The following is a 13,847-nucleotide window of genomic DNA, read 5'->3' as shown; positions in this document are numbered from 1 at the left end:
TCTTTTCCAGATATATGCCCAGGAGTGGGATTGCTGGATCATATGGTAGTTTATGGTTACTAAAGGGGAAGGGGGAATAAGTTTGAGATTAACATATACATACTGCTATATATAAAATATAAAACAAAGACCTACTATATAGCACAGGGAACTACACTCACTATCTTGTAATAACCTATAATGGAAAAGAAACTGAAAAAGAATACATATGTATAAAATTGTATCACTTTGCTATACACCAGAAACTAACAACATTGCAAATCAACTATACTTCAGTAAGAATAAATTAATAAAACAAAAAAGAACCCCCAAACACAGCCATTTAACCAACTTCAGGATTAAAAGTTTCTTTAGGATACTGAAAGTTTCTGGTCACAAATAGGGTTTCCATACTTGAACAGAGTTTTACAGCAATCTGAAATCTAAAGGCTAATTAAGTACAAACCTGTCTCCCTTCCCCCATTAACAGTTCCATTTCAAAAAATAGAACTTCCTAGGATTGTGCACCCCACAGGATTCTACTTCATCCTGCTTTGCACCTGCTAACTAGATCAGAGGAAACCACAATATTCCTAAGACATATACTTTACCTAAACCAGCTCCAGTTTAGTCACATACAAAACACTATATAAAGAATGGCTTTTTGTTTTCCTGAGTGCTGTTCTTTAAAATCAAGGCTCTTTTTGGGTAAGCCAGTGTTTAAACTTCAAAGATTGTCAAAGGAATTCATCTTTAAAAACAAAAATCTTTGCAATTTTTCTTCTAAATACTTATCCCAAAGAAATTCTCAGAGTCACAAAATGCTTTTTGCCCCATGATGTTCACTGAAGTATTATCTATAATATATGGAAAGAAAAAAATTTTCCAACAACCTAGAATTAGTGAAATAAATTATGAAATCTCATGCAGTAATTTTAAATATTTTCAAAAATATCTTATTACATGAAAACATTTTCACAGTATAATAAGTGAAAAAAAGAGATACAAACTGTATATACAACATGATCCCAATGTTTAAAATATTTAACTTTCTATACAGGAAACAGATTAAAAAATATGAACAGGTGGTATGATTACAAGTAATCTTTTCTTTTATTCTTTATAAAAATTTTTGCTTTCTTCTAATATTTTTACAGTGCCCTTGTATTTTTTAATCCAACATAAAGTGATTAAAAACATCTGAAGTACACACTACTTAAGACACTTTTCCAGCAGATTAACTAAATATACCTATTGACTATTATAGCAATAGGATATACTGAAGGAATCATCTCTTGTCATTTTTACCTCCAAGAAAGCAGTCTTAAATGGAAATTCTCCCTCACTGAAATACAAGCTCCAAAATGTCAAAAAGACATTAAGAAATGGCAAAAACAAGGACATATAAGCAAGTAAATAAATACAGAAAAAAAGCTTAAAAATTACATTCATCTATAAAGGACAATGTATTAATATTGTAATTCAGTGTCAATAGCAGAATGTCAATATGAGCACAACACTATGTAATTAGAGCATATAATGTAGAATGTAATAATATGAATATTCAAAGCTATTATACTGTCCTCACAAATTCTATTTTATAGAAAGTATTTATATTTTATATAAATATATATATATACATATAAACTAAAAACAGCTTAAGAGAATCAAAATTTTATTTTCAATAACTGGGTTACAAGATTACAAAAAATGATTTGCTATTTTTAAAACCAGAGATGGTAGAAATGAGATCAGATTTTACAAAAGAAAATTATTTCTTTTAGCAAAAAGAACCTTCTCTTCAGAACTAGCCACACGATACCAGTTAATTTCAAAAGTCCTTTAACTTAAGGCTTTCTGCTTATTTCAATTTCATTAGATACTGTTACTTCACAAATGATATTTTAACAAATGATATCAAACATAATTTTAATAAAATAAAAACATATGATAATGCAAAGAATGACAGAGTTAAAGAACCATTATGTAACTGGCAAGATGACAACAGACATTGAAAATTAATTCCAAGTTAACAATTTTGAGGGTGGGGGTTTAAAACAACCCCTCAGAAGTTATCTAGCCCAAGGTTTGTTTTTCAAAAGAAAATCTACATTCACTTCTCACCTTTTCTGTGTTAATGATGGCATGACACTTAAACATACAGATTATCTCCTTCATTATGTACTTTTCCATACTTAACATATGCAATTTAGAGTGCAATTACACAGAGAAACATTTGATTTTTCATGCGCAGTTTTACACAAAACCTCCTATAACAGGCAATCAAAAAACATGAAGTATGATAAGCCAAAGTGCTTTGTAAGCTTTAGCAATGAATGCCAAAATTCTGCTCTATAGTTGCTTGGGAAAAGTAAGAAAAAAAACCCACACCACATTAATGGCTTTAACGGCTACTTGGCACAATATTTGAGGGAAAAGAATATAACAAAGTATTACATGTATAGGGCTTAATGCTCTTGTTATCAACCATTTCTCTTATTTTTCATTTTATTATGTCTGGCTTTATTTCTCCTTAGCTTGTAAAAGTGGATGGTTGGAGACTATTACAGACAAGTAAAAATGTAGCAAGACTTAAGTGATGAGAATTCTATTTCTGTAAACTCTTGTTAAAACTTTGGTGCTTCTATGATATACTACTACAGTGCTTTGAATTTATATAGCACCTGTCTGCTGAAGAGCCAAGGTTTACATAGCTCATTTATCCTTTCAGCATCCCTGTGAAATACGTAGATCGGAAACAGATGGTTTACAAATAAAGTAAAATCCAGATATGAACACAGAGAACTTCCATAATTTACTTAAGATGGCCTATCTGTGCGAACTGTAGAGGATTAAAAGACCCTGGAGTTTTTTCCAGTAAACAACACTACCACCTTATCATCAAACCAATTTCTAGACTGCTAAGAAAAATTAAGCTTTCTTACAATATAAAATCAGAAAGTTTAATGTGCCAAAAATCTCTGATAAGGAATGACAGAAATGGTCTATATTTTAAAGAAATAACATTAGTCACTGCATAAGCCACCAGTGATCATCTTCCTATATAGTCACCAATTCTCCAACAAGGTATTTAGCTTAAATACAGTTGCTTCTCAGGTGGTGCTAGTGGTAAAGAACCCGCCTGCCAATTCAGGAGACATAAGAAACTAGGGTTCAATCCCTGGGTTGGGAAGATCCCCTGGAGGAGAACATGGCAACCACTCCAGTATTCCTGCCTGGACAATATCATGGACAGAGGAACCTGGCACCCTATAGTCCATAGGGTAGCAAAGAGTTGGACATGACTGAAGCAACTTAGCATGCAATATAGTTGCATTAAAATTGGCAAACAAATCAACTGATAAATAAAATTGAAATAAGCGATACTATTTCTATATAAAAGACACAAAGTCCTTGAGCCATGCCCTCAGTTTATAAATGAGAAAATGTGTGGTGTCTGGCACACATATGTACTCAATGTTATATAATAATGTAATAATCTTTAGTGACTTTCTCAAAGTCAAATTACGAGTCAGTGGCAGAACCATGTCTAGAATCTAGTTCTTTTGAAGGAAGTCCAACATACTTCCCCCTTACCGTTGCAATTTTCATTTAACAGCAATACTTTTTCATCCCTAAAACAGTTTATACTCAGCAATATTTGTCTTTCAAGTGCTAAGAATATGGCAAATTCAATGTTATTAAACATATTAAAATTTTGGAAACTGTCACCTCCATAACTACCAGTTGGCCCAAGTATTATCAGATCTTTTCCTGAGAATGACATTTCATGATTAGACTATTTTTAATATTTCTATACCATAATTTTAACCAAAGCTCTCTCATAACTAAAAACAGCGAGTCATGACCACTGGTATCTAAAAGATCTTCCAACAGTATAATGTATCCGAAAAACTTTTGAAACCACCAACACATTGAACATACATTATATGGTATGTCATTCCCTAGAATAATTATATAGACTCAAAATGTGATCTAGCTGTTTTCTTCTAAACTGAGTTTTATTATTTTCACACATCAAACTTTCCCCCCGGATTACTATTCACCAAAACAGCATGAGCAATTACAAAGTGATTCCAAAAACAGATACCCAAGTCGTCATGTATTGATAGATGTTAGATGTTTGTTTTCAATTTTATATCTGCTACTTCTGGAATCTGTACTAAACAGCAAAAACAAACAGTTTTGCATATACATTCCACCTAGATTATGATAAATTCTGATAAGGAATGACAGAAATGGTCTATATTTTAAAGAAATAACATTAGTCACACAGTAGCAAATTCACAAATTTGTCATATGTGCCAAGAATATTATTATGTTAGTATATTTCTTGGATAGGCAAGCAGAAATGCCTAAAACAGAATATGGAAAAATTGCAGTGGATTTCCTTTCTTTTCTCTGTCAGTTTCACCAAAAAGAATCTCCTTAGTGCTCAAACACCATGGTGAAGCTACTACCCACTTCTTTTCAGTAACAGTCACACTGTTTGCCTTGGAGAGACATCGACTCAGTGGACATGAATTTGAGCAAACTCCAGGAGACAGTGAAGGACAGGGAAGCCTGACTTGCCAGTCCATGGGGTCGCAAAGAGTCGGACATGACTGAAGAACAACAAAAATTTCCATGTAGTTCCTGATAGTGCCTTGGATACTGACATTCTGCCAGTATAAATAGTCACAGTTAAGTCTAATGTACTTGTAACCATTTGTAGAAGAAACTTAATCTCAACCCAAATATTACTCACTAGTCATAATTAATCCTTTTACCCAAAATGTATTAAGCCTAGACATTTTTAGCAACTGACCCTAAATGATGCCATCAGATTGGATTCCTTCAACCTGAGTGTTGATTATCTGTGTAAAATCAAGTTGTTGTTTAGTTGCTAAGTAGTGTCCCACTCTTTTGCGACCCCATGGAGGCAAAGCATAATTTATTTGGCTCTCCCACCCTAGACAAAGAGTTTGATCACCTTCTAGATCTAACAATAGAAATTAAGTATTAGACTCATAATCCTCTAATTTTGATGAAAGCCTGGGTTCATAAGACCATACCACTGAAAAATGAAGTCAGTAGTTTTAAACAAGTGGACACCTCCGAGACAAAAGACTGTGGACAGAGAGCCTAGTGAGGATCCTGTTTTGACATGAGTTAATGTTATTTTAAAAAGAACTTAACTCCCTACCACTTTAACCTAGTTGGATAGTTGTACTGTTTCTTTTTTTAAGGTTAAATATTTATTAGTTCAATCTAAAATTATATTATCACCTCACTTCCACTAGGGGGGTCTATCTAGCAGTGTGTCCTTAACTCCCAATGAACTCAGGTGCAGCTTGAGTCCACTTCCAGCTAATCTGCGCTGCCAGGTTAAGCCTAGCGGTCAGAGCTATGTGCTTTAAAGTTGTTCTAGTTTTTAGGCTCAGAAACCCATGCACAGCATGAAAATGGAGTGCTCAAGTCATTCAGAGGTTGCTGCAGTACGTAGACAAAGGGTTTTTGGCTAAAGCATACAAAGTCAAAATCTCTTAACTGTTTCCAGTTTCATTTTTAGCTGCCCTAGTTGTTTTCAAGACTGAATATGTGTCAACTGGATCCATTTTTGTAAATAAGTAAAGCATTTAAACTCTTGACCTCAGAGATTCTGCTGCCCATTTCTGTACTCTGCAATACATAATCTAAATCACAAAAACCGTAACGGTTTTCCAACAGTAGTCTTAACTTGGGTCACTTGGGTGGGTATTGGTCCTTACAGAACTTGTTTCTGTGGCATCTCATTATTCTGCTAAAGTATTGAGAGGCACAAACCCAGTCAGCTCCATTTCTCAAATTTAGTGTCCACTGTTTTTGTGCCTTATTTCTGATCCAATTTCAAACCACAGTAACTGATGGTTAATTTTAGCCAAGAGATTATCCACCACTTTCAAGCAGATGCCTAATATAGAGAACAGTTCAACTGGAATATAGGCCAGACCTAGGTACATGGACAAAGCCTAATTTTTTAAAAACACTATCTTATGGGAAAACACTATCTTATGGGATATGGCTTCAAATCAATCATTTCAGAATGAAACAGGGGGTGAATAAAAGGACAATTTTCCCAGGAAATAATTAGTAAGATATTTTTAAAATTCAGAAAAGCTGTAACTAGATTGAAGAGCCACAGGGGAGACATATATCCCAGCACAAACATATTTCAAGCCCTTATTTTAAAAACAGCTTCTGTTTTTATTCTGGATAAAATCTGAGCACCAAATTCCCTTTCTGTTCCCCTCATCCACATCCAAGTAGAATTCCCTTGAGTAGAGGCTAGTTCACACCCTCTCCCCTTTTTGGTCGCGTATTTTTGGGAAAATGGACTTCAGCCATTACATTCCAGTTTTAAAGTCAAAAGAAGTCATGTGATCATGACCCCAGGGGCATCAGAGACTTGGGGCACGTGATGCCAATTGGCATGTGTCCGCCAGTATGTTGGAATTCGCTCTAAATTGCATCTTCAGGATCCAGTTTAGGCGCCCAAATACACTGTGACATCTTATAAAGCGGACTATCTGCTTATCTCTCAGTAGTTTTTCATTTCACCTAGGTACCTACTGTGCGGCCTGCCAAGCTGTCTTCCCAGTCCCCACCCTCATCCCCAGTAACAAGTCGAGTACCCCCAGCATCCTGTCTATCTGATCCTAAACGGAGAATTAATTCTAAACTCAACCTTGAGCACCAACCGGGATGTCGTGAAGATAAGGTGTGGAGCAAGAAGCGTCGCGTACGGGAAGTATCTTAAAGCCTTAAGTTCACTCCACCTCCCAGGCTGGGATCTTCTGCCCAGAAGCCCGGCGGTTGGAGCCGCCAGCACATTAAAGCCAGTAGCAGCAGCGGCGGCGGCGGCGGCAACTTTGGGACTGGCGAGAAGCCAGGGCGCGGGTGGTCGGCGTTCCCCGCCCCCCAGCCCCGCCGCTCATTAGGGCGCTAAGTACTGCGGGTGCGGAAAAGTAAACACTGGCAAGTGCAGCTGTGTGGGAGAAGGGGGCTGTTGCCCCTCTCCCACCGTCCCTTTCGACTGTCTCCCGAGCCGCCGGGACCGTCTGCGCTCGAGGGTGCGGAGCCAGAGGAGCTGAGAAAAGAGCAGACGGGGCGGCGAGGAATCGGGAGAGTGAAGAACGGAAAGGTACTATCCTAATGGCATGGGCATGTCCTGCTACTGAAAGGAAAAAAGTGCTTACTCATAGGGAGACGCGGTGCGATTGCTAAGCGATCGCTACTGGCCAGGGAAGCAGGCGGAAGGCAGGCGACCAGAGCCTCGTTCTCTCCCTGGGCCACCGCACCCCGCGGAGCCGGGGGCCGAGGTGAGCCTGCGAGGTCACCGGCGGCGGGCGAGCCGGTGCTGGAGGCGTAGCAGGCGGCGAGCTCCGGGATTTCCTGAGTCCGGAGCCGGCGGAGGCGGGGGAAGGAGGGTGGCAGTAGCTGGAGAAGGACGATCGAGGGAAGTTTAGGCGCTGGGTTTCTACTTCGGGGCCGCCGCCGGTAAAGGGAAGAAGGGCAAGGGTTGGCGTCAAGGACTCAAGCCCAAGGTTGGCAACAAGTTAAGAGCAACTATTGAGAAAACACCATCTCCCCCAGTGAACGTCAGAAAACGTGTCTGCGGCGGGTAGCAGTCAGGGGGAACACTAGGTCATTCCCACCCATCCCTGCTGCGAACGGTCGCTTTGGCGCCCAAGGCTGGGACAGAAATCTCTCCAGCCTCCCTCTCAGGCCCCCGCCCCCCGTGCCAGGCATGTTCCCGCCGAGGTTCCTGGAGATGCTCTCTTCTGGACCCGCTCCTGCCCACGCTCAGGGACCCTGCTCCCCTCGTGCCCTCCTGTACCTGCAGAGCACTTACAGAAAGTCGCAGAGTACCGGATCTGGCCCAACTGTCTCCGCCCGACGCACTCAGACAACTTCTGCCGCTCGGAATCTTTGCGGCTGTGGTTCTAAAGCCAGCGCTCCCGCCCCTTCTGCCAGGCCCTCCGCCCCTCGGCCGCCGCCATTGGCTCGGGTGGTGCTAGCAGTCGGCCTGGGAACCAGGAAGGGGATTGGGCCACGAGCCTGTCACATCATCTGGGTGGGGTGTTGGGACAAAAGGCACAGGGATGGGCGCCTTGGAGGGATGGGGACTGTAACTACGGCTGGGAGCGGAGATTGGTCCTCTGCTCCCTTTCTCCCCTTCCCTAGCTCCGAAGAGACTAGAAGTCCTCAAGGCCTGGCTGGGGTACCACGTTCTCAAAAACCGTGTACAATACATGAAAAGATGAGAATGTGGGAGTGAGAGTTTGAACGTTACCAAGACCCTATTTAAGTCTGGAGAGTACAGTTTCAACCTAGAATCATAAAACGAATCTGGACGTGGGAAGGGACGTTACTAGTATACATCAGTAGTCTCTTCGGCTCCAATCAGCTCAGGTGCGGAGCAACGCAGAGGGAAAACCTCAGCAATCTTCCCTTTCTAACTAGTTCTCTGGAGCAGATACATGGACAGGAAGAGGCTCTCATGTTTTGGGTTTCATGCCAAGTACATTGTTGGCCAAAATCACCTGTGTGGTCTGTTTGTCCATGTGGAAAGGAGTGAGGGGTGGAGGTGGGGAGGGACGTGAAAGTTACGTGGTTCCAGTTGGTTGACTGTAAACAGATGTCAATTCTCATCAATCTCCTTTCACCAGAGAAAACTTGGAGACATACTCCTGCTTCCTAGAGTATCTTTTCTTCTTCTTGGCCTCTGTGTCATAGCTGACCTCTTTCATTACCGTGCGCTGAGGTTTTCCCTGCTTATCTGCATTCCAGTCTTTGGAATCAAGAGACTGGCTTGTGGCACAAGAAGCGAAAGGCTAAGCCCTTTCCCGTTTCAGTCGCAACCATTTTGTTCAGGCAATGTGTGCTTGGAAATTTTTTTAAGAATTTTAAGTTGGTTCAAATCCATTTCATTTTATATGCACTAGGAAAATCTACTAAATTCAGAGTGGCCTGAAACATTGAATGGTCTTGTCGAGGAAACCTCCCTTCATCTGCTGTTCTGGATTTCTTTAGAGAAATTAACCTATAGTGAGTGTCCTGGCTTCTTAAATGGGCATAGAAGGAGAGTTCATATACTGCCTAAAGGCTATACTAGCAGAGAAGGAATTGGCATTGTGAAAAAGCCTTGTTAAATATTAATTAATAATTAACCAGCTGGAAGAACATATGAAAGGCACAGAAAGGTGAAAAATAAATGAGAGGGCAATCATCAAGCTTTCAGAAATATTAAATTTCTGGTGTGAGAGATTTTGTACTGGGTCAGGCTAGGGTCAGCATAAAAGTACCAGTTTCAATATGTTCACATTGTGTGAACTGTGCACTCTATCGCTACACACATTTACAAAAGGCTCCAAAATGAGATTTCTAATTTTCAGTAATAGCCCAAGGTTTGGTATGGTTTCTGGAATTCTTTACACAAAATTTCTAGATACACTGATACAGTACTTTAGTTTTCTACATTTTATGTTGTCTGTAAATCACTCCTGAAGAGCTTCCAGTCTCATTTAATTTTTTTGGAGTTTGGTTGCTTTACAATGTTGTGTTAGTTTCTACTGTATAGCCAAGCGAATCAGCTATACATATATGTATATCCCCTCTTTTTTGGGTTTCCTTCCCATTTAGGTCACCACAAGCACTGAGTAGAGTTCCCTAGCTTTACAGTCCACCTGCTTTAAAATTGGGAGAAGGCAATGGTGACCCATTCCAGTACTCTTGCCTGGAAAATCCCATGGATGGAGGAGCCTGGTAGGCTGCAGTCCATGGGGTCACTAAGAGTCTGACATGGCTGAGCGACTTCACTTTCACTTTTCACCTTCCTGCTTTGGAGAAGGAAATGGCAACCCACTTCAGTGTTCTTGCCTGGAGAATCCCAGGGATGGGGGAGCCTGGTGGGCCGCCATCTATGAGGTCACACAGAGTCGGACACTACTAAAGTGACTTAGCAGCAGCAGCAGCTTTAAAACTTAAATTTACAGACTTAGAATGTCTGTATGAAGGGACTCTTCAAGCTAAATTTTCAAGAATAGGTATATTTGTCTCAATTACCTTAGTATTCTATTTTAGTATATTTTTCAAGTGTTAGAGTTTAGAATAAGTCAAAATATTAAGAATCCTAAGGATATGCTATTTAGGCTTTCCTGTTTTGTTTTGTTTTGTTAAAAAACTTACATAGGAGCTTTACATAAGCTTTAATTTACTTACTAACACTAAGGATGTCAGAATTCAACAAGAGTTTGTGGTCAAGAAATGTCACTTTACTAGAAGTTCAGTGGTCATAATTTCAAAGCCATGGGGGTGCCCAGACAGTAGCACTACATCTCACTGCCTCCGTAGTTTCCAACAGATAAAACATGCCCTATTTGGATGGTGGTTGAGATTCCTGTTTAACAAGCTCAACAATAAAATCCAAGTAGAACTCCATTTTAATGAAAATTCCTAAAATAGCTATTTTGATGTAACTAAGCTACTTTTGTGTTACCCAAAATCTAAAAGTTCTTTTCAGAGGTTAGTGTTTTGCTCTAGGAAAGGGGCCTTGGACTCAAAGCTCTAATAAAACTGCATTTCATTCTGATCTTTCAAACTGTCAGTTTAAGACATATAGAATCATTCACAAAGTAACCCAAAGTTCATAGTTTTTTCTATCCATATAAAAGAATCTTGCACAGATGATCTTCAGGGTCTCTTTCAGAAGCTCAAAGGCAGGTTTTTGAATCTTATTCATATTTTAAAAATTGAGTTATAATTAACAAACAAATTATATTAGTTTCAGGGGTACAACATGTTGATTTGATACTTTTATACATTACGAGATGATCACAAGTCCAGTTATCATCAAAAGTTTTTACGATATTGACTATATTCCATACATGTACATAATATCCCCATGAAATTTATTTTATAGCTGGAAGCTTGTACTTCTTATTCCTCTTCACCTGTTTCACTCATTCCCCCATGCCCCTCCATTCTGGCAACTCCTAGTTTGTTCTCTGTATTTCTAAGCCTATTTATGTTTTGTTTATTTGTTCTGTTATTTTAGATTTCACATATAAGTGAAATCATATGGTATTTGTTTTTGCCTGTCTTATTTCACTTAGCATAATATCCTCCAGGTTGATCCATGTTGCCACAAATGGTAAGATTTCATTCTTTTTCATGGATGAGTAATATTCCATTGTGGGCTTCCCTGGTGGCTCAGCAATAAAGAATCTGCTTGCAGTGCAGGAGATGTAGGAGACATGGGTTTGATCCCTGGTTTGAGAAGATTCCGCTGGAGAAGGGAATGGTTTCCCTCTCCAGTACTCTGGCCTGCAGAATTCCATGGACAGAGGAGCCTGGCAGGCTACAGTCCATGGGGTCATAAAGAGTTGGACATGACTGAACAACTTTGACTTTCACTGGGTTCCTTCCCATATTGTGGCTATTGGAAATAATGCTGCAATAAACATATGAATGCATGTATCTTTCAAATTAGTGTTTTTGTTTTCTTTGGATAAATACCCAGAAGTGGAATTGCTGGATTGAATGATAGTTCTATTCTTAGTGTTTTGAGGCATCTCTATATTATTTTCCATAGTGGCTGTACCAATTTACATTCCCACCAACAGTGCACGGGTGTGCCCTTCTTTCCACACCCTCTCCAACACTTGTTGTTTCTTATCTTTTTGATAATATTCTGAGTTCTAACTCACCTTAACAGCACCATGCATAGCACCGAGCACACAGGAGTTCAGTAGGTGGTTTTGAACTAATGGATATTTTATGTTTCTATTCTTGTAAAAACAAAAACAAAAGGCTCTATACCTAAATCTCTCACAGATCTTTTGAATTAATAGCTTAAATATTTCCCCTTTGCTTCCATCTCCAATTGTCAGCCCCACATGTCTTTGTAATAACTTAAAATCAACATCACAAAATTTTAAAAATCATTTCTTCTTCCTGTATTCCTTTGATATCATAGGAGGATCCAAGTTTCCCCATAGGTTTTATCTTTATCCAGTCTACCTTTCTTTCCTCGTTTCCACGAGAACATCCTTTCTTTGCTCTTTTTCCTATAGCTCTGATGAACGCTCTGCTCAGTAAACAACTTATTGTGTGCACATAGTCTGAGTTTTTTCCAGAAATTTTCCTAGGGCAAATTATATTTTTTCCTTTTTATCCACTTCTTTTATATATATATATATATATATATATATATATATATACCTCCTTTTTATGGTCTACTAAAATGTGGCTTTACTATACAACCATTGTGTAAGTAAGAACTAAGGATTCGTGTTCAATTCAATACTAAATAATTTTTTTTTAATTCATCTGACTGTTTTCTCAGTGTCTAAATGTATGATTATGTACCAATCTATTTTTTAACTAATTACTTCTTAATGTATCATTTCATTTCCAGGAACCAATCTATTTTTCTTTCATCTTATGATTTATATGATAATTGTTTACCATGTTGTCAGGTTGGTTTATTTATCTCCCTCAATTCTTGTCTTGTCATAACAGATTTGGAATAACAGACTAATTACAGCTCAAGCAGGCAGGATTTCTCAGCTCCTGTCTTGTCATAATAAGGATTCAAAACAACAGGCTGGTTACAGCTCAGTTACAGCTCAAGCAGATAGATCTTTTATTAAACAGACAGCAGATATTACACCTCCAAGACATGGGAGTGGGCTGCCCCAAAGGAGTAGCTATGATCCCTCTTGGCTTCTCTTTTTATACTCCCCATCTCTTCCTCTTGGATCTGCCTTGTGCAAAATAGGGCTTGGTACCCACCACCAATAGGGAAAGGGAATGCAAATGGGCTAGGCTCAAGGTTGATTGACAAGTGCAAGTTACATAAAAACGGCTATATTGCACATGTCATCAATGTATCAGCCCTATTGTACTGATACATTAAGAAGTTAGTTTGTATCTACTGTGTGCCTAGGGTAGCATGTGCAGGAGTTGGAAAACTCTCTGTGGTTATTTTTGTACCGTATCTGTGAGGATTCCTAGATATGTCTGGGATGGGGTTTAGAGATTGGCTTACATCCTTTTCTGCTAAGCCATCCCTCATTGCTCATACCTAACTTCCTACCTAGAAGTGTTATGATACTTTAGGTTCTTGGATGGATCATCAGTTATTCTTTTTATTCAACATGTCACATCTTATTAAAAATAACAGTTTAATGTCCACAGAGTGGACATTTCACATTACAGTGAAACTGGAATTTTAAAAAAATTAAGTGGAATTTTAAAAGATTTTTTACCGTTAAAATATTAGACATGGAGAAAATCTTGGTAGAGCTGGAAAATTCTTGATCTAGAATATAAAAATTTGAGCAGTTGTCTTCATTGTTTACTAAGTGAGGGGTGTTTTCATTTTTCCAACTCAAAATATACACATATATAAGCATATGTGTTAATTCCTTAAATAGGTACTTTCAAATATTTTTCAAACCTCAAAGGTTACTAAGAATCTGAATGTCTCCTAAAACGTGCCAATCATCTTACAAGCAGGTTTTCATAAATAATTATGACATGTCCAAGAGTATTTTCAGATTTCCACTTGTTTTAAAAAAAAAGAAAGACAAAAAAAAATCAGAATAAACAGCAAGGTCCTAATATATAGCACAGGGAACCATATTCAATGTCTTACGATAAACCATAATGGAAAAGAATATGAAAATGAATATATATATATATATGTATAACTGAATCACTTTGCTGTACAGCAGTAATTAACACAACATTGTGATTCAACTATCAGTTTGGTTCAGTCGCTCAGTCATGTCTGACTCTTTGCGACCCCAGGGTCTGCAGCA

The 13,847-nt window shown here is 38.7% G+C and overlaps 1 protein-coding gene and 1 long non-coding RNA gene across 4 annotated transcripts in view; one reads left to right on the top strand and one right to left on the bottom strand.

The window, feature by feature from the left end:
* Window positions 1-7,996, bottom strand: part of PLS3 (plastin 3) — a 96,837-nt gene extending 88,841 nt beyond the window's left edge. Inside the window, exon 1 of one of the 3 annotated variants that reach the window (XM_019955923.2) lies at window positions 7,874-7,996. The gene's annotated coding sequence lies outside the window, so the exon portion shown is untranslated. The remainder of the gene's footprint in view (window positions 1-7,873) is intronic. The other 2 variants (XM_019955924.2, XM_070784176.1) reach the window with 2 other exon arrangements.
* Window positions 6,467-13,847, top strand: part of LOC139181260 (uncharacterized) — a 113,857-nt gene continuing 106,476 nt past the window's right edge. The window contains exon 1 of the long non-coding RNA XR_011565278.1: window positions 6,467-7,162. This is a non-coding gene — a long non-coding RNA (uncharacterized lncRNA). The remainder of the gene's footprint in view (window positions 7,163-13,847) is intronic.

Source organism: Bos indicus, chromosome X (genome assembly GCF_029378745.1).
Source record: "Bos indicus isolate NIAB-ARS_2022 breed Sahiwal x Tharparkar chromosome X, NIAB-ARS_B.indTharparkar_mat_pri_1.0, whole genome shotgun sequence".
Lineage (NCBI taxonomy): Eukaryota > Metazoa > Chordata > Mammalia > Artiodactyla > Bovidae > Bos > Bos indicus.
The sequence above is the reverse complement of the archived record's forward strand: the minus strand, read 5'-3'. Positions and strand labels throughout refer to the sequence as shown.